This window comes from Haliotis rufescens, unplaced genomic scaffold, assembly GCF_023055435.1.
Source record: "Haliotis rufescens isolate VD_foot unplaced genomic scaffold, xgHalRufe1.0.p SCAF_10, whole genome shotgun sequence".
Lineage (NCBI taxonomy): Eukaryota > Metazoa > Mollusca > Gastropoda > Lepetellida > Haliotidae > Haliotis > Haliotis rufescens.
The window spans coordinates 27,523,033-27,542,657 of NW_025963780.1; the positions used below are offsets into that span (position 1 = coordinate 27,523,033).

General features: G+C 41.3%; 2 long non-coding RNA genes across 2 annotated transcripts; one reads left to right on the forward strand and one right to left on the reverse strand.

The window, feature by feature from the left end:
* Nucleotides 1-313: 313 nt before the first annotated feature.
* LOC124144375 lies at nt 314-4,554 on the reverse strand. The gene is made up of 4 exons (XR_006862404.2): nt 4,142-4,554; nt 3,979-4,054; nt 2,495-2,560; nt 314-510 (listed from the first exon to the last, which is right to left on the reverse strand). It is a non-coding gene; the product is annotated as an uncharacterized LOC124144375 (long non-coding RNA).
* LOC125377802 lies at nt 678-6,618 on the forward strand. The gene is made up of 3 exons (XR_007219824.1): nt 678-688; nt 5,845-5,849; nt 6,469-6,618. It is a non-coding gene; the product is annotated as an uncharacterized LOC125377802 (long non-coding RNA).
* Nucleotides 6,619-19,625: the final 13,007 nt, after the last annotated feature.

The following is a 19,625-nucleotide window of genomic DNA, read 5'->3' on the forward strand; positions in this document are numbered from 1 at the left end:
TAGGGCGCCTCGATTCGCTGTACAGAGTTGCGTCCCTTGGGCACTCCAGGAACCTATGATTGTGGGTTCGAATCCCGGTTCCCCCTGATTAGGTTTCTAGGTTTGTCAACACCATACCCGTGCTCGTTGGTTTCACCGAAGTGGTAAACGTCTGAAACCTGCATCACTTAGGGCTTTCCTCCCACATTAAGATGACACGCCGCGATATAACTGGAATACTGTTAAAAGCGGCGTTGAACCCAAATCACACTCTCACCGTGTCCACGATTCCTGCTAGTTATCTATAAGAATAATGACAATAATCAGGTTGCGTCTAATGTGTATTTAGGGTTTCGTTGTACATAAAGAGCACACACAGAGTTGCACGTGTATCTTCTTGGAGCCTGTTTCTTCATCCTTTAATTTCTGTAACTGTAGAGGGGCCATGACGTCACTTTCCAGTGAATGGTACGCCACCTCCATTCCCGAAGGCTTTCACGGGGTCTGTAGGCTCTAACGTCAAAAGTGCATCTGTGAGAAGGAACGTAATGTTTTGTACAACATGGGCCATTTTCCACAATCCATGTCAACTGCTCGACAAACTGACAAATTTCATATTAATTCATACGGTCAGTAACAAGAAAACAGCTAGGTTATCTGATCACAATCGACAGAAACAAGCGCTTTATTAAGTGGGGCATAGTTTTATGTGTTGCATGACCCACAACCGAAATTGATTGGCTTGGTTAACCCATATACTACAAGTTTTGAATTCGTTGCATATAGTTTAAGTCATGCAAATGTATATTATTACACACTATTTTTTTCAATATTACGTTTAGACGATATACGGCTTTTCCATTGGACGAAACGTCGGTCACATGACCGCGAAATTGACGTTCATAAGTGCATGAACGACACAATTTGACGTTCATACGTTTTTCATGAGACTGGGTTCTTGAAATGCCGTAAACACTGACGGAATCCCTGGGAATTCCCTAGGACAAATAAATACAGAAGCGTTGTTTTTCATCATGTCGACCCTTTTACCTTGAATTTAGCGTTTTAGCTTACATTGGGAAAAGTTTGGATAGTTTGATTGCATGTCCGTTCAAAGATATCCTCGATACAGCCTATCCTAGGGAACTTAACGAAGAAAAGCACATCCAAACTACGGTATAGTCGACTACAGTGACAGTCAACAGCAATACATGAAAGTACCTTCGTATCTATTTGACATATCTTTACAATCACCTTTCAGTGATCGGCCAATTGATCAGTGATGACGGACATTTGTAATAGCCACACGTTCATTAAAAACTTTTGAAAAAAAAATCTCTCCCGTCACGTTTATCGTTGGCCATTTTGACGTCTTGTACTTGGTGTAAATGTATTACGACGAGCTGTCGTTGTGACCGAGGTAATGAGGTAGCTCTTAACAGACCTTCCTCAACTAATGAGAATATTATCTGAGTACATTTGTTGTACAGAAACTACAGAAGTCACACGTAGATCCAGGTCTACGTTCTTTGAGGTAAAAAAGTGATATAAAACATCATGTGCCTTTTCGTGAAATTTAAAAACATATACCCAATTAATGGTGAATTGTAAACACAATAAGCTGGCGGTATCTTGCTCGATCTAAAGGGGAAATTAACAACAAGAAAGTCGAAATCATCCTCTTATCAGATCGGTACAGAGGCTGCCATCCCTATGAGCTGCTAAGAGGTGGAAAGGACATACTCTGTACACAGCAATTAGGTCATCCTAGCCTCATGGAACGTAATGATCGTCTCGTGCTTACCATTATTTGTATTTTTAATTTTGTTCCATCGACCAAATTACCAATTGCCTAAAATGACATTTAGCACCCCAATCTTACGAAAGTTTACAATATGTTATTTGGGATAACATTTTCTTAGTATAGTACAAATTCTAGTAGTTTTTTGTTGACTCCCATAAGGATTCGAATCCAGACTCTCAGAGTGAAACACCTGATCGCCAGCACACAAAGACAGCGATCTAACACACTCAGCCACCGTGGCTCCGACAAAAATGGAAGTCCGACATCTGGACGTCTTAATCAAGTTCTTTGTGTACCCCTCTGACAAGTGTAAATTGGCACGGTTCCCATGGCCGAAAGCTATGAATACACCATGTGGCTCGGTGTCGGAGTAGGTTGGTTCGCTTGGGCCTTGATTGAATGTCATCAAGGCCGAACGGCATTTACAGGTAAACATCATTTTGTTGGAATACTACTGCGAACAACGAACAAACAAACACGGACACAACAATCAAAATTAACAAATTCGTATGTCCTGCTATTATAACATAACGTCATGTTCTTGGGAACATCAGCTTTGGATGTTGTCAACATCAAACTAGCACATGCGCGACGTGATACAAATGACATTCTGTTGCAGGCATTTGAACCGGAACTCGTCCAGTTTGATGGTAGAGCGCTGACACGCAGACCGTCGCGATAGTAGGACATGGGCAACAAAGTGAAACTCACCACATATTTCCTGCTTCTGACGTATGACACACAGCTGTCCTTTGGGGCACATCAAAGAACACTCACCTGAGATCAAACAAATACTGTGTATATTAGTGCCCCTGTGTCGGTTATGTGGGTAACGATTAATATACAGTGTATTGAAAATAATTTTCTGTGTATAAAGCCGATTAACGTGTAATAGACTCTATTCAAATAGTGACAAAATGTAAAAGCCTATGTCTATCTAGTTCTTGGTAACTAGCATAATGTTAGCAGAAATATTATTTCACTCATGTAGCGACGTGCATGCCCATGTGTGTGTATGTGTGTGTATGTGTGTGTGTGTGTGTGTGTGTGTGTGTGTGTGTGTGTGTGTGTGTGTGTGTGTGTGTGTGTGTGTGTGTGTGTGTGTGTGTGTGTGTCTGTGTGTGTGTGTGTCTGTGTGTCTGTGTGTCTGTGTGCTTGAGTATCTTAACTTATATATTATTTGTTTATGCATTTCACTTGTTAAACAATTCTGGTCAAGGACTGGTTGGTTCGGAGTCAGTATACTGTGTCTGAATGAGGTATCCATGTCCATGCTGAACTGCGGCATGGTATTTTCATGGGCTAGCATCAAATGTTCTTTGATCAAACAATTAATGTAGTGGTGCTTACATATAAGGGGTTATGATTTTTGAGTCATTTTCTATGGGAAAAACTACAAACTTTTAATAAAATCTAGCAAGACTTTTGGTCTCAGCTTGTTGGGATAGAATGGGTTTAATCAAATTCTGTTTCTTCTTTTTCAGTATGTTTATTCTGCAATCATGCGCATTGACTTAACCCACTCCGAAAGACATTCAGTGGGTTCTTCTTCTCTTTTGGCCCATTTTTGCGATTGCTTCGACAGCATCCATAATGATAGTAAAGTTATGATCCCAATTCGTAGTTTGCTGCTCACGATATTCTGGTCATAGAGTCGCTATATGAGTGCAATAATATTGAACGCGACGTTGAACCGCATGTCACCTCGTTCACCTGCCCTGTAATTGTCCTGTAACTGTCCTGTAACTGTCCTGTAACGTGACTGTAGTTCACAACGCAATGTACCGTGATGTTTTGTTTCTCATCTTAAACTGTCCTATTCCGCTTTACAAATTTTGAAAACTCCAACGTGTACATTGACAATTTAAAGTTGAAATACATGTTGCTCTAATTCCTTGCCTTCAAACACTTCACGCTGGATTTATATATGGAACATATGATATTCAAACAATATGGTCACGTATATCCATATCTTACACCACGTATCAATCATACATGAATCGTCTCGTGTTTCTCACAATATACTCCTCCCGTGATTATGGTAGCCCATAAGGAACATGATTCATCACATATTTGTAAGACAAATCGTGTTAATTTGCAAAAGGTTACGATAAAAGTAAGTGAAATATCAAAATATGGTAAAACAGTCTCCATGTCCCTTATGGGCCACCGTATGGGATATATCAGACACTTACCGGCAGCTACATTAAAGGTCGCAGCAACCACCACAAACAGCACGAGCAACACGAACCGCTCCCTAGACATCTTGAACTGAAGAAATGGAACTTAAGCCATTAAACAAACCCAGAATCATAAATATTATGAAAACTATATAATAAAACACCAATTGTATCCTACCTTACACAAGGTCGCCTTGTCCCGTGGAATGTCGAAAGTGTCTTGATGGTTAAAGTAGTGTCACTTGTCTCCTCTGCACACGCTACAGGTGTGTTACTGTATACCACCTGTTTTCAGATAATCAATGGACGTGTGCGCATATCACAATCCGTGAGTTAAACCGAAAAGAGCTCCTCGGCCAGAGTGACGTCCTGGTCCTTCTGAAACATTGTCCTTGCATATGGATGTTGTTCACCTCGATGTATTGCCGACATGAAGTGACTACTTCCTCCATGACCCACAGGGGCACACCGTGTCTACATTTCATACCTGTGTGTTAGGCAGCTTTGATCTTACTTTGTGATCAATAGTCATCACTGTTATTGATGCGCATCCAACTAAATCCACAGGCGGTACCTGTGATGACGTGCATGCATGATCCAGGGCTGCGTATCTTACATGGTATCAAATTCTGACGTGTTTGCTTTGTTGTAAGCGTGTTGGTCCGTGTGTTGCTTTGTTGTAAGCGTGTTGGTCTGTGTGTTGCTTTGTTGTAAGCGTGTTGGTCCGTGTATTTGCTTTGTTGTAAGCGTGTTGGGCCGTGTGTTTGCTTTGTTGTAAGCGTGTTGGTCCGTGTGTTGACTTTGTTTTAAGTGTGTTGGTCTGTGTGTTTGCTTTGTTGTAAGCGTGTTGGGCCGTGTGTTTGCTTTGTTGTAAGCGTGTTGGTCCGTGTGTTTGCTTTGTTGTAAGCGTGTTGGTCCGTGTGTTTGCTTTGTTGTAAGCGTGTTGGTCCGTGTGTTTTCTTTGTTGTAAGCGTGTTGGTCCGTGTGTTTGCTTTGTTGTAAGCATGTTGGTCTGTGTGTTGCTTTGTTGTAAGCGTGTCTGTCCGTGTGTTTGCTTTGTTGTAAGCGTGTTGGTCCGTGTTGACTTTGTTGTAAGCGTGTTGGTCTGTGTGTTGCTTTGTTGTAAGCGTGTTGGTCCGTGTATTTGCTTTGTTGTAAGCGTGTTGGTCGTGTGTTTGCTTTGTTGTAAGCGTGTTGGTCCGTGTGTTTGCTTTGTTGTAAGCGTGTTGGTCCGTGTTGACTTTGTTGTAAGCGTGTTGGTCTGTGTGTTGCTTTGTTGTAAGCGTGTTGGTCCGTATATTTGCTTTGTTATAAGCGTGTTGGTCCGTATATTTGCTTTGTTGTAAGCGTGTTGGTCCGTGTATTTGCTTTGTTGTAAGCGTATTGGTCCGTATATTTGCTAGCTGTAAATTTGTCTTTTGTGTTTCTGCTTGTTGTAACCGTGTCTGTCCGTGTGTCTGCTGGTAGCGTTTTCTATCCGCATGTCTGCTTGTAAGCTTTTCCGCGTGTCTGTGTCTTATTGAAGATGGTTTGCAGTTGTCAGTCTGCTTTGTGTAAGCCTATTGGTTATATCTGATTGTGGACAAGCTTGCATGTATGTACATGCAGATTGACTCTTCATAATAATAAAATGCAGTTATGTACATCCTCCAACAGAACGGCGGACTATCACAATGAATCCTATAACGTTATTGCAGTAACTAACAAAAAGAAACATATACTTTTGTGTATCTGGTCCTCTGTTGTTGATGGCCGTACGCGTCTTGTCTATACCCCCTCTGTTGTGAATGCGAGACCTGTACAGATGTTCCTCTTTTGTAGATATCCGTCTGGTGTATGGACTCTCCTTTGGTAGATTTAACCCGCGAAGATCCGGGTTAGAATAGGTCTTTAGAAACCCATGATTGTCGTAATAGGCTGACTTGGTTGATGCATGTCATCGTATCCCAGTTGCGTAGATCTATCCTCATGAAGTCAATCACTGGCTAGTCTGGTCCAGACTCGATTCTTTTCAGACCGTCGTCATATAGCTGGAATATTGCCGCGTGCGTTTTTAAACAACAAACAAACAAACTTTGGCAAATTCGATTCTTGTGGTGTAAATCACTTAGGCGATAAACGTACGTGCTTTGAAATTTGAGACAGTCTAATTGTAGATTACAAACATCTTATTTTACTTTAGAAATATAAGGCGGTAGCGCGCATCAGTTAGTTACTTGGTCAGAATTCGTTAGTTAGATGGTTAGAGAGAGAGAGAGAGAGAGAGAGACTTGGTCATAGTTCGCTAGAATGTTCGTTAGACCATTCGTTAGATGGTTAGTTAGATGGTTAGAAAGTTGGCCAGAGTTCGTTAGAGAGTTCGTTGGTTAGATGGTTAGATGGTTAGACAGATGGCGTTAGACATGGCGTTAGACAGTGTTAAGACTCCCTTAGGAGTAACTGTTTGAATTAGCATTTAGTTTCTTTCATTTGAGGTTGATTCATCTTTCCTTCACATAATAACAGGTAATCACGTTTAGTTCCTCATAGATCTTCATAGTTTTATAATAGGTTATCACGTTTAGTTCCTGAATTCATTCAAAAAAGGTAAGTCATACAAAGTTTAGATTAGTTTTCATTTTAAGTTAAACCACGCTCAAATATTCAGTTCCACTGCGCAACAAGGGCTTTTCGACTTTTGCACAAACGTTTTTCGATCAGGGTTACAAAGTTCAAAGTCTTAGTAGAGCTTAAAACATGTTTTATGGTAGACAGGTGGAGGACGTTTCTAACTTGATGTAGCAATTTATAACAAAAATGAGTTTGACAGCGTGTTCACGTGTTTTGACAGGTGAACAACTGACTTGCCTTTGCATGTACGTGTTTATGATGGGTGCCACACATTCACCTCTTTGTGAACACGACCCGTGAAGATCCGGGTTAGAATAGGTCTTCAGCAACCCATGCTTGCCACAAAAGGCGACTATGCTTGTCGTAAAAGGCGACTAACGGGATCGGGTGGACAGGCTCGCTGATTTGGTTCTTGCATGTCATCGATCCTAATTGCGTGGATCGATGCTCATGATACCAATCACTGGATTGTCTGGTCCAGACTCGATTATTTTACAGACCGCCGTCATATTGCTGTAATATTGCTGAGTGCGGCGTAAAACAACAAACAAACAAACCAAGTTTGTGAACACCTGGTATCATCACTATTTGATAGCAATTAACATACGCCTGTCCGTGATACAGTCGGAATCGTGCAATCGGGAGAGTGACCCGTGAAGATCCGGGGTAGAATAGGTCTTCAGCAACCCATGCTTGCCGTAAAAGGTGACTATGCTTGTCGTAAAAGGCGACTAACGGGATCGGGTGGTCAGGCTCGCTGACTTGGTTGATGCATGTCATCGATCCCAATTGCGTGGATAGATGCTCATGATATTAATCACTGGATTGTCTGATCCAGACTCGATTATTTACAGACCGCCGTCATATAGCTGGAATAATGCTGAGTGCGGCGTTAAACAACAAACAAACAAACAACAATCGGGAGAGCAGAGCAATCTTATGAAAATGAAAACAGTTTTGTCGCTATTGTTTATTGGCATAGACGTTATCATGTTTGATAAGCCAAGTGTGTGAATGTGCAGTGTACCAGTGAACCATCTGATACTGTTCCGATACTAAACGAGAACAGTTCAAGAGAGTTATCGGCAACTATTGGTATATGCATTGATATGTAGGCTACCGAAATATCGACGTATTCACACACAAGTCTTGTTATTTTTTAAAATTAGATACCTGATTTTAATGTTCTTTTGAATGGTCAGAATCAGGCATTCATGTCATGGTAAAATGGTTTACATCGTCTTGTGTATAGATTCCTCCCCTGTGGTAGAGACATGCTTGTGAGACATGTTGGTCAACTGTGTCTACAGTTGGAGAAAACAGCTGACGATAGCATGTATGGTTTGTATCGTCTAGTATAAAGTCCTCCTCTGTGGTAGAGACATGCTTGTGAGACATCTACTGTGTCTACAGTTGGAGGAACAGCTTACGATAGCATGCATGGTTTGTATCGTCTTGTATAGATTCCTCCTCTGTGGTAGAGACACGATTATGAGACATGTTGGTCAACTGTGTCTACAGTTGGAGAAAGCAGCTGGCGATAGCATGCATGGTCTGTATCGTCTAGTGTAGATTCCTCCTCTGTGGTAGAGACATGCTTGTGAGACATGTTAGTCAACTGTGTCTACAGTTGGAGAAAACAGCTGACGACAGCATGCATGGTTTGTATCGTCTAGTATAGATTCCTCCTCTGTGGTAGAGACACGATTATGAGACATGTTGGTCAACTGTGTCTACAGTTGGAGAAAGCAGCTGACGATAGCATGCATGGTGTGTATCGTCTAGTATAGATTCCTCCTCCTCTGTGGTAGAGACACGATTATGAGACATGTTGGTCAACTGTGTCTACAGTTGGAGAAAGCAGCTGATGATAGCATGCATGGTTTGTATCGTCTAGTATAAATTCCTCCTCCTCTGTGGTAGAGACACGATTATGAGACATGTTGGTCAACTGTGTCTACAGTTGGAGGAAACAGCTGACGACAACATGCATGGTTTGTATCGTCTAGTATAAATTCCTACTCTGTGGTAGAGACATGCTTGTGAGACATCTACTGTGTCTACAGTTGGAGGAACAGCTTACGATAGCATGCATGGTTTGTATCGTCTAGTATAGATTCCTCCTCTGTGGTAGAGACACGATTATGAGACATGTTGGTCAACTGTGTCTACAGTTGGAGAAAGCAGCTGACGATAGCATGCATGGTCTGTATCGTCTAGTATAGATTCCTCCTCTGTGGTAGAGACATGCTTGTGAGACATGTTAGTCAACTGTGTCTACAGTTGGAGAAAATAGCTGACGACAGCATGCATGGTTTGTATCGTCTTGTATAGATTCTCCTCTGTGGTAGAGACACGATTATGAGACATGTTGGTCAACTGTTTCTACAGTTGGAGAAAGCAGCTGACGATAGCATGCATGGTGTGTATCGTCTAGTATAGATTCCTCCTCCTCTGTGGTAGAGACACGATTATGAGACATGTTGATCAACTGTGTCTACAGTTGGAGGAAACAGCTGACGACAGCATGCATGGTTTGTATCGTCTAGTATAAATTCCTCCTCTGTGGTAGAGACATGCTTGTGAGACATCTACTGTGTCTACAGTTGGAGGAACAGCTTACGATAGCATGCATGGTTTGTATCGTCTAGTATAGATTCCTCCTCTGTGGTAGAGACATGCTTGTGAGACATCTACTGTGTCTACAGTTGGAGGAACAGCTTACGATAGCATGCATGGTTTGTATCGTCTAGTATAAATTCCTCCTCTGTGGTAGAGACATGCTTGTGAGACATCTACTGTGTCTACAGTTGGAGGTACAGCTTACGAAAATCATGCATGGTTTGTATCGTCTAGTATAGATTCCTCCTCTGTGGTAGAGACATGCTTGTGAGACATCTACTGTGTCTACAGTTGGAGGAACAGCTTACGAAAATCATGCATGGTTTGTATCGTCTAGTATAGATTCCTCCTCTGTGGTAGAGACACGCTTGTGAGACATCTACTGTGTCTACAGTTGGAGGAACAGCTGACGATAGCATGGCATGGTCTGTTTGCTTCGTACAATTTTTACAAGAAATAACAAATCATTCTTTTTTTAAATTTCGCTTTTACTTCTTCAGTTTAATATCCCATGAAAGGGGGATATGGCGTTATGGATGTTTACATAGAGGTCAGCAATTTAACTGAAACACCTTAAAGCTCAGGATCTTGCTCATCGAACGACTATGTTCAGTTTCTTGTGTCTTGTGTAATTTCCCTAATCCATTGTTTCCCCATGAGGCTTGAGCCATTGACCGAGGGAGTGAGTGAGTAAGTGAGTGAGGGAGGGAAAGTGTGAGTGAAAAACCACGTTAATACGCCACGCCGTGATTAAACGGAACTTTTCAAAGCGGCGTTGAACCATACGCACTCCATCAAGAGCATTCCGGGCAGAACATACATGCCCAACAGCATATGCTTAAACCCCAGCAGATGGAGCAGGTAGTCAAACTCTCAATCAATCAATGTTTATTCAAGCATTATTAAGAGACCGCAGGCCTATAGTACATATCACAGATGTGTCGCCTACCCCTTTAGCTCTTATTTACAAAGTATATATATATGTGTAATTATGGTCATGTTTTGTGTTGTTAATACATCCAGACTATTTAACAAAAGTCGGAATATCACAATATTTGGATTATTAAAGTAATGTCAATTGTGTTGATCGATTCTTGATTGCCTTGTCCTCTATTTTTTACAAACCGTCATCAAAAAACAGCAGTGCGGCGTTAGACAACAGTCAAACATATCTTACCTGTCTTACCTGTGAATGAAGCAGCGTAAGTTCCACCAGTGTGTTATTGGAGCTGTAGATGTGACTGTTCACGTCAGACTCCTATGTGATACTGCTGCTTTAGCATGAAGCCTGTATGACATCTGTCAGCAATCTGTTTTATTTTCAAACAATCAATTGTTGTGTAGTGTGTGAACTGTTATTCGACTGGGTATAATGTGCGCATGCTTCTTCATAATATATACAGCCTCTATACATGCAATGGACTTTTTGATATTACAACGAAATGTTCTTGCAGGTTCTAATAGTTTCTTAGTTAGAGTTCTAAGTGTTCGTATTTGCCAGAAATAAATGTAAGGGCTTGCGTTCGCCTTTCTTAAAAATGATAGATGATGTGCACGTAGGCATTCCTGGTATACATGCAGAACGATATAAGGTAGTTGTGATTGTTGTCAGTGTATTTGTAGTGATCAGTGGCAGCAAAAGACTGAAGCGCTCGTAAAATGTCAAGTGATGTTGAGGACAAAGTTTAACAGGAAGCTGATGAGGGTTACATCCCTTGGTTGTTGACAAACAGCAAGCGTGATCGTAAGGTGATTCGTGATGTGACAGTTCCTAGAATGCTGGCTGTACCTTTATAGTAAGTGAGTGAGTGAGTTGGGGTTAAACGCCGCTTTTAACAGTATTCCACTTATATCGCGGCGAGTCAGCTTAATGTGGGAGGAAAGCCCGAATTGATGCAGGTCTCAGACGTTTACCACTTCGGTGTAACCCACGAGCACGGGTATGGTGCTGACGAACCTAGAAACATAATCGGAGCGAACCGTGTACCTTTTTAAAAGCCACACGAGGGTGATTCGATGCCTTTTACGACCTGACTTGCCAGCTGACATATATTGAAGGGCATGTTACGTAGCTACTGCCACCTATTGGACTCAGTTGTATTGTCTTTTGTGATAGTAACCCACAACTGTGTGTTTCAATATCATTTGCTAATTATTCATTGATCTTGTGTGGTCATTTTCTGGTAATGTGGCAATGATCAAACTGTACGGGAGGTACGGGTGTCCAAATCACCTTAAGTACATCGTTACGCACCTTTGCAAAACCAGGATCCGATGATTGCGAGTTTGAATCTCAAATTCGCCCTGATCGTGGAGCTAGGTTTCTTAACACCATACCATGTGAAGTAGCAAAGGTCTAAGACATTCTGCGATTCGCTGTGCAGAGTTGCGTCCCTTGGGCACGCCAGGAACCTATGATTGTGGGTTCGAATCCCGGTTCCCCCCGATTATGTTTCTAGGTTTGTCAGCACCATACCCGTGCTCGTGGGTTTCACCGAAGTGGTAAACGTCTGAGACCTGCATCACTTCGGGCTTTCCTCCCACATTAAGCTGACACGCCGCGATATAACTGGAATATTGTTAAAAGCGGTGTTAAATCAAACTCACTGACTCACTCTAAGACATTATTCACTCCGACTTCCCTCCCACATTAACCAACACACTGAATGTACTTTCATCAATTTTCTGTGCAATAAACAATATTGTTTCGATTTGGTGGAACTAAATATACTAATATTGTCACGTTCATTCCAATTTTCCAAGAATTGATACTTGTCTCAATTAAATGATACTTCTTAACGGATTAAAAAATATAGCATTTCCAATTAACATACATTTATTTCATGTCGGGCAGTGATGAAACCTTTCCGAATTCCCCAAAGGCATGAAATGTCTCATGAAAAATAACACATTTCGTATGTCAGTATTAGTAAAGACGGAAATAATACTACAATAACTGTTGTTTCACAATATTTATTTATTATTCACCATGAGTGTTGTGTGACGGCTAACATCCTGATGCAAGGTAGGGATCATAAACAAAAGCCTCCACAATTTCCCATGGCGTTACGTACTGGTCCGGGTTTGAACACTGATAAACATGAAAGAAGAAACATAGTTATCTATTGCCGACCAAACATATATTTGGGGAGCAAATTGTAAAAGCTATGGGTTGTTAAGGTCTGATATTGCACATCATTACATGTAATAACCGATTATTTAATCGAAACGTTTTAGGTAGATATGTGGGGGACATATAATTTTACTCATCAGTGAGTGAGTGAGTGAGTGAGTGAGTGAGTGAGTGAGTGAGTGAGTGAGAGAGAGAGTGAATGATTTGGGTTTAACGCCGCTTTTAACAGTATTCCACTTATATCCCGGCGTGTCAGCTTAATGTGGGAGGAAAGCCTGAAATGATGCAGGTCTCAGACGTTTACCACTTCGGTGAAACACCCGAGCACGGGTATGGTGATGACAAACCTAGAAACATAATCGGGTCGAACCGGGATTCAAACCCACAATCATAGGTTTCTGGCGTGCCCAAGGGACGCAACTCTGCACAGCGAATCGCGGCGCCTTAGACTACTGGACCACCCATGCCCCCTACTCATCAGTGAAAAAAATGGTCCGATGCAATTCCTATTTTGACAAGTACTACATGTTCCCGGGTTGTTTACAGGTGAACAGTTGACGTGCCTTTGCATGTGTTTGTGGTGGGTGCCAACGGTTGGGAAGGATACACTCGCCTGTTCGCGAACACCTGGTATAATCACTATTTGACAGAGATTCATAAACATATGATGTAGTCAGAAGCGTACAATGGATATGGAAATATTTTTTTCGCTTTTTTATACAGAAAAAAAGTTTCTGCTTTTGACCACCTTATACAAATATTTGTATATTTTTTACATCGTTATACTTTCCCTTATTTTTCCTGATGTACACAAAGGATGTATAAATCTAGAACACGGTCATCTGGTCCTCCATCTTCTTGTCACCACCCAACTTAAAGTGTTTGTTTGTTTGTTTGTTGTTTTACGCCGCACTTAACAATATTTCAGCTATATGACGGCGGTCTGTAAATAATCGAGTCTGGACCAGACAATCCAGTGATTGACATCATAAGCATCGATCCACACAATTGGGATCGATGACATGCATCAACCAAGTCAGCGAGCCTGACCACCCGATCCCGTTAGTCGCCTCTTACGACAAGCATAGTCGCCTTTTAAGGCAAGCATGGGTTGCTGAAGACCTATTCTACCCCGGATTATCACGGGTCCAAATCAAAGTGCTTGTAGCGTTTTAGGGAGTGATGTTTTACAAAGTTAATTCCCAGGTTAATATCAATAATGTTTTGGTCTGGAACAAGGTGACTTTCCTGGATTAACTTGCATTTCGATATATAGAGTTGCGTCCCTTAGAGCTTCCAGAATGTGATGATCGTGGGATCGATTCTGGATTTGACAGTACCATTCCGTGTTCGTTTGTTTCACCGAACTGGTAGACATCTAATAGCTGCATCACTATTGGCTTTCCTCACCACATTAAGCTGGCACGCCGTGTTATAACTGAAACACTGTTCAAAGCGGTGTTAAACCCAACTCACTCACTCAGTCACTTCTGTCCGTCGTCCAAGTATTATCATTTATCTTTAACGTTATTCAACAAATGTCCAGGGACATTAAAGCATTATTAAGCATTCAAAGGTGCGCTAAGTTTCAAACCACCAATGTTGAATATGTATTAAAATATATTAAATATGCATTAAAACCCATATTTACCACACGTCTCCTTGTCTTCCACAATCTCGCACCTATGAAGAAGTTTGCATTTTTTCTCGCACTTCACTGTGATAAAAAAATCAAAGACGATAAATTAGTGATGGTCACATTCAATGACATGTGCGATCCTTCCATCCTTCCATCTTATTTTCCACGTGTACTGGTTATTCTTCTATTAACAATGATGAAGATAATGATCGTTGACCTCATTGTCCCATGACGACGACGACGATGACGACGACGATGATGATGATGATGACGATAAGATTGATGATGATGAGAAGGAGGAGGAGGATGGTGATTATGATGACTATGATGATGATGACGATCAGATTGATTATGATGAGGAGAAGGAGGAGGAGGAGGAGGATGGTGATTATGATGACTATGATGATGATGATGATGATGATGACTGTGATGATGGTGATGACTGTGATTACTGGGAAAACCTCCGTTTTCGAAGCTTTGTATAAATAACACGATCTTATTGGATAGAAATTGGTTTCTAATGACTTTTTTTGGTCGTAATCTGCTTTAAGGATCGTGGTTGGTCAAATAAGGCAGCCAATCAAATCACGGCGATGGATACCGTCCTCGTGTATGATAAATGTCAGATTTAGACGAAAGGTTTTGATTAGATCGTGTTATTCTGAACGTTATAAGCAGAGAATCGAGACTTTATTTACAACATGGAACTTATTGGACGGATGTTGTGGTCTTAAGTCTACAATATTCATGTGGTGGGCGTGGTGAGCGTGGTGGGCGTGGCTTATGAACAGACGTATTGTGCTAGATTACGACCTGTGACAAAGATTTTTCATGCATATTTTGGCACAAAACATCGTGTCCGAGTCTAAAAATCGAGGCGATAAAAGCCGAGATGTCATTTGATAAACATAAAAGGAAGTGAAATTTGTGGTGATTTTCGGCAGTGGGAAGATGTCCGCTCAGTAACGTGACAAAATACTGGGAACTCCCTCCGTTTTCGAAGCTTTGTATGAATAACGCGATTTTATTGGATTATAGAAATTGGTTTCTAAAGACTTTTTTTGTCAGTAATCTGCTTTAAGGATCGTGGTTGGTCAAATAAGGCAGCCAATCAAATCACGGCGATGGATACCGTCCTCGTGTATGATAAATGTCAGATTCAGACGAAAGGTTTTGATTAGATCGTGTTATTCTGAACGTTATAAGCAGAGAATCGAGACTTTATTTACAACATGGAACTTATTCGACGGATGTTGTGGTCTTAAGTCTACAATATTCATGTGGTGGGCGTGGTGGGCGTGGTGGGCGTGGCTTATGAACAGACGTATTGTGCTAGATTACGACCTGTGACAAAGATTTTTCATGCATATTTTGGCACAAAACATCGTGTCCGAGTCTAAAAATCGAGGCGATAAAAGCCGAGATGTCATTTGACTTACATAACACGATCGCACGAAACGATGGAAATAGTAAGTTAGTTTGACAACTTTTATATTTTATATTTGTTTTGATTTTATTTATAATTCATAATTTAATATATTTATTTATTTAGTTTATTATATAATTTATTATTGTATTTATATCATTTAATTTATTTAACATATTTTCTTGAAACGTCTTTATTTTGTTCTTTGACATGCTCGATAAGTATCCGTTGTCAAAGCATGTGTCCCAGAATGTTTCTTCATAACATTGAGGGAAATTGTAAATAACTTAAAAACTATTGATAAAATATGGTAAGTTGAAATGAAATACTTTTTTTCAGAGATTATGAAAAGTAATAGCTTTAATAAATAATTGATATGACTTGTAGGTTCATACAATTATATATTATTTAGATGTGGCTACGGAATTGCCGAAAAAAGTTGATCGAACGTATTTGAAAACTTCCGTCATATTACATAAATGTCTTCATTGCTTTGTTTACATAAATCAAATGTACAAAACATCCACAACCCTCCGCGTTTTAAGTATGAATGTGACATTTATTTGAAGCCGCATTAATTGTTTTGGGGTTTTTTTCCACACCGGTCGGTACAATTACTTACCTGCGGCCCCGCCGACGCCACTCACAACCAGTCCAAGACACAGCAGCAGTAATACCAGTTTGACAGACATGACAGCTGCAATCTGAAAACATAAAGGCACATGTTTTCTCGAATCGGTGGCATACACGCCGGTGCCACAATATGAATTATCCCCCAGCATAAAGTCTGTCCCCAATCGCATCTTTTGTTTGTTTGTTTGTTTGTTGTTTAACGCCGCACTGAGCTATATGACGGCGGTCTGTAAATAACTTAGTCTGGACCAGACAATCCAGTGATCGACATCATAAACATCGACCCATGCAATTGGGTTGGTTGGTTGGTTTGTTGTTTAACGCCGCACTCAGCAATATTCCAGCTATATGACGGCGGTCTGTAAATAATCGAGTCTGGACAAGACAATCCAGTGATTGATTAATATCATGAGCCTCGATCCACGCAATTGGGATCGATGACATGCATCAACCAAGTCAGCGAGCCTGACCACCCGATCCCGTAAGTCGCCTTTTACGACAAGCATAGTCGCCTTTTACGGCAAGCATGGGTTGCTGAAGACCTATTCTACCCCGGAATCTTCACGGGTCCATGCAATTGGGATACGATGACATGTTTCAACCAAGTCAGCGAGCCTGACCACCCGATCCCGTTAGTCGCCTTTAACGACAGGCATAGTCGCCTTTTACGGCAATCATGGGTTGCTGAAGACCTATTCTACCCCAGAATCTTCACGGGTCCATTCAATTGGGATACGATGACATGTATCAACCAAGTCAGCGAGCCTGACCACCCGATCACGTTAGTCGCCTCTTACGACAAGCATAGTCGACTTTTACGGCAAGCATTGGTGGCTGAAAATCTATTCTACCCCGGATGTTACAGACTCGATTATTTACAGACCGCCGTCATATAGCTTGAATATTGCTGAGTGTGGCGTTACACAACAAACAAACAAAATATCTGTTCATTTAAATGTCCTGTAATGTTTATTCGTTCCCTGTGAATTTAGCCGGAAGAAGGACATCAGAGACGCAAAGATGACATACAATCGGAATGCAGTCCATAGGGTTGTCCTCCAAAGATATCCGAAGATCCGCATGTGACTTGAGGGATGGGGGGGGGGGGGGGGGGGGGGGGGGGGCAGGGTGAGTATATCACTTAATGGAAATGTATATTAATACGGATGTTTGCTAGTAGGGCTTTACGTATGAAAGAAGCAGTGAGGCTATTACATACATATACTAAGTTATAAATACTGTTACGTATAACAATAAACCATAATTGTACTCACCAGGCTATAAGGTTTAGTCCTATCACAAGAAAGACGCCACAGTAAGTAACTGGTAAGTATGTGCATGACTGTATGTATGTATGTACGTGACATTTACACCTGCTCCCTGCAATCGATCGGCTGCAATTATGCTACTATTATATACATACAAACTGGGGATATTTAGAATCGTTCCACAGCCAAGATAGATAGATAGATAGATAGATAGATAGATAGATAGATAGATAGATAGATAGATAACTGTTATTCTCGGTCTCCACTCTATCCCATATAGAAAAGAATAATAAAAGTTATTTGTCTTTCCCTGTTAAATAACACGCTTTTTCATCTAATAATCGACCAAAACCATATTTTCATGAGTGGCGCAGTGAAATTGAATTTTATTTTTCTGATAAATACAGTATATGTATCTAAATACAAAAAGAATGATGAATAATAACCAGATAAAAAAATACGTTTTCCTGTGCCCTGAATGACAAATGATTTTTATTTCATCTCATGATCGGGTAAAGAAATATTGCAATGGGAAAGAAATAGTCCATGTCTTAAAGGACACTAAGATGTATGTTCTGAATTTTTTAGTAAGATGGCCACTCCAACTTTAAAACACGGTGTAGGATTTCCTCTGCCACTGAAACGCAGATGCGGTCGCCTTTGGGATGAAGATCAAACAGCAGATGTTCCTGGGGATCAATGAACACATCAAGAGCTATTGAGTGTTGGCGACAATGGATATATATTGACGTAGGTGGCGTTTTCAGCGATACTTAATAATTTGATTGCCGTTCGGTGCGTTTAAGAAGCATGGTAATTGACATGCGTACAAGTGCCTACATGTGTCTATCTCACTGAGTGCCAGAAAGGCACTGTCCTTTCGTACAATTATATAGATTGACGTGTTGTGAACAGGTCTGCGCTGCGGCCATTTAACTACTACAAGGGGGCGGTCGGGTAGCCCCGTGGTTAAAGCGTTCGCTCTTCACGCCGAAGACCCGGGTTCGATTCCCGACATTGGGTCAATGTGTGAAGCCCATTTCTGGTGTCCGCCGCCGTGATATTGCTGGAATAAGCGGCGCAAAATCATACTCACTCACTCACTCATAACTACTACAAGGTGAGTGAGTTAGGTTTAAGACTGCTGGAAACGGTATTAAAGTTGTATCACAGCTTGTCAGATTGATGTGTGAGGAAAGCCAGAAATGATGCAGGCCCTAGACGTTTACCAGAAAAAAGGGCCTGGTTCCGACAAACCAAAAATCGGAATACATGACACTTTTTATAGATAGCAACTTCTTTTATTCTTTGTCATCAATAACCTGATGAAGGAGCAAGAAGTAGCTCTGAAACGTCGTGACAAAGAACAAAAGAAGTTGCTATACCTAAAAAGGGCCATGTCTTGATGTTCTTCAAACTTCTAAATGCCTATCAAAGACCTCAAACCAAAAATTATACGCTTTGTTTATGTCTGAACTGAACACCATAGGCCCAGCGTACAATAGCCAAGGATTGGTTAAAGAAACAAGCGATGTGGCAGATATATTTACCGGCACCGCGTTATATACCGAGGAAGAAGTTTGATATTTTTACAACAATGAAGTTCATCAGGCTGAAGGGCGGTCGGGTAGCCTAGTGGTTAAAGCGTTCGCTCGTCACGCTGAAGACCCGGGTTCGATTCCCGACATGGGTACAATGTGTGAAGCCCATTTCTGGTGTCCCCCGCCGTGATATTGCTGGAATATTGCTAAAAGCGGCGTAAAACCATACTCACTCACTCACTCACTCACTCATCAGGCTGACCTCTTGTTTCTTCCCCACGATAAGGTAAAACGCAAAACGTATAAATACGCTTTAACGGTAGTGGATGTGGCTAGTTGATACAAAGAGGCTGAGCCATTAACATCGAAAGAATCAACAGAGGTAGCTAATGCACTGAGTCGCATATACAAACGCGGACCGCTAAAATGGCCTAAGCTATTTCAAGTAGATCCCGGTCGCGAGTTTATGGGATCGGTAACTAAACTGTTAACAAAGCACGATGTCGAAATCGTCCGTGGTGAAAGAGAGGCCCACCGCAGTCAAGCTATCGTCGAAAGATTTAACAGGACATTAGCGGAACGTTTGTTTGGCTATCAGTATGGGATCGAAATGAAATCGGAGCGATTGAGATCAACCGAATGGGTGACACGATTATCAGCCGTTGTATCAGCGCTGAATAATGAAGTAACAAGATTAATAGGGAAGAAACCATCCGATGCTATTAAAATGAAATCAGTGACTTCCGAATCTTCAGCACCGAGGAGAGGCAAAGAACGAAAACTTCCGGAT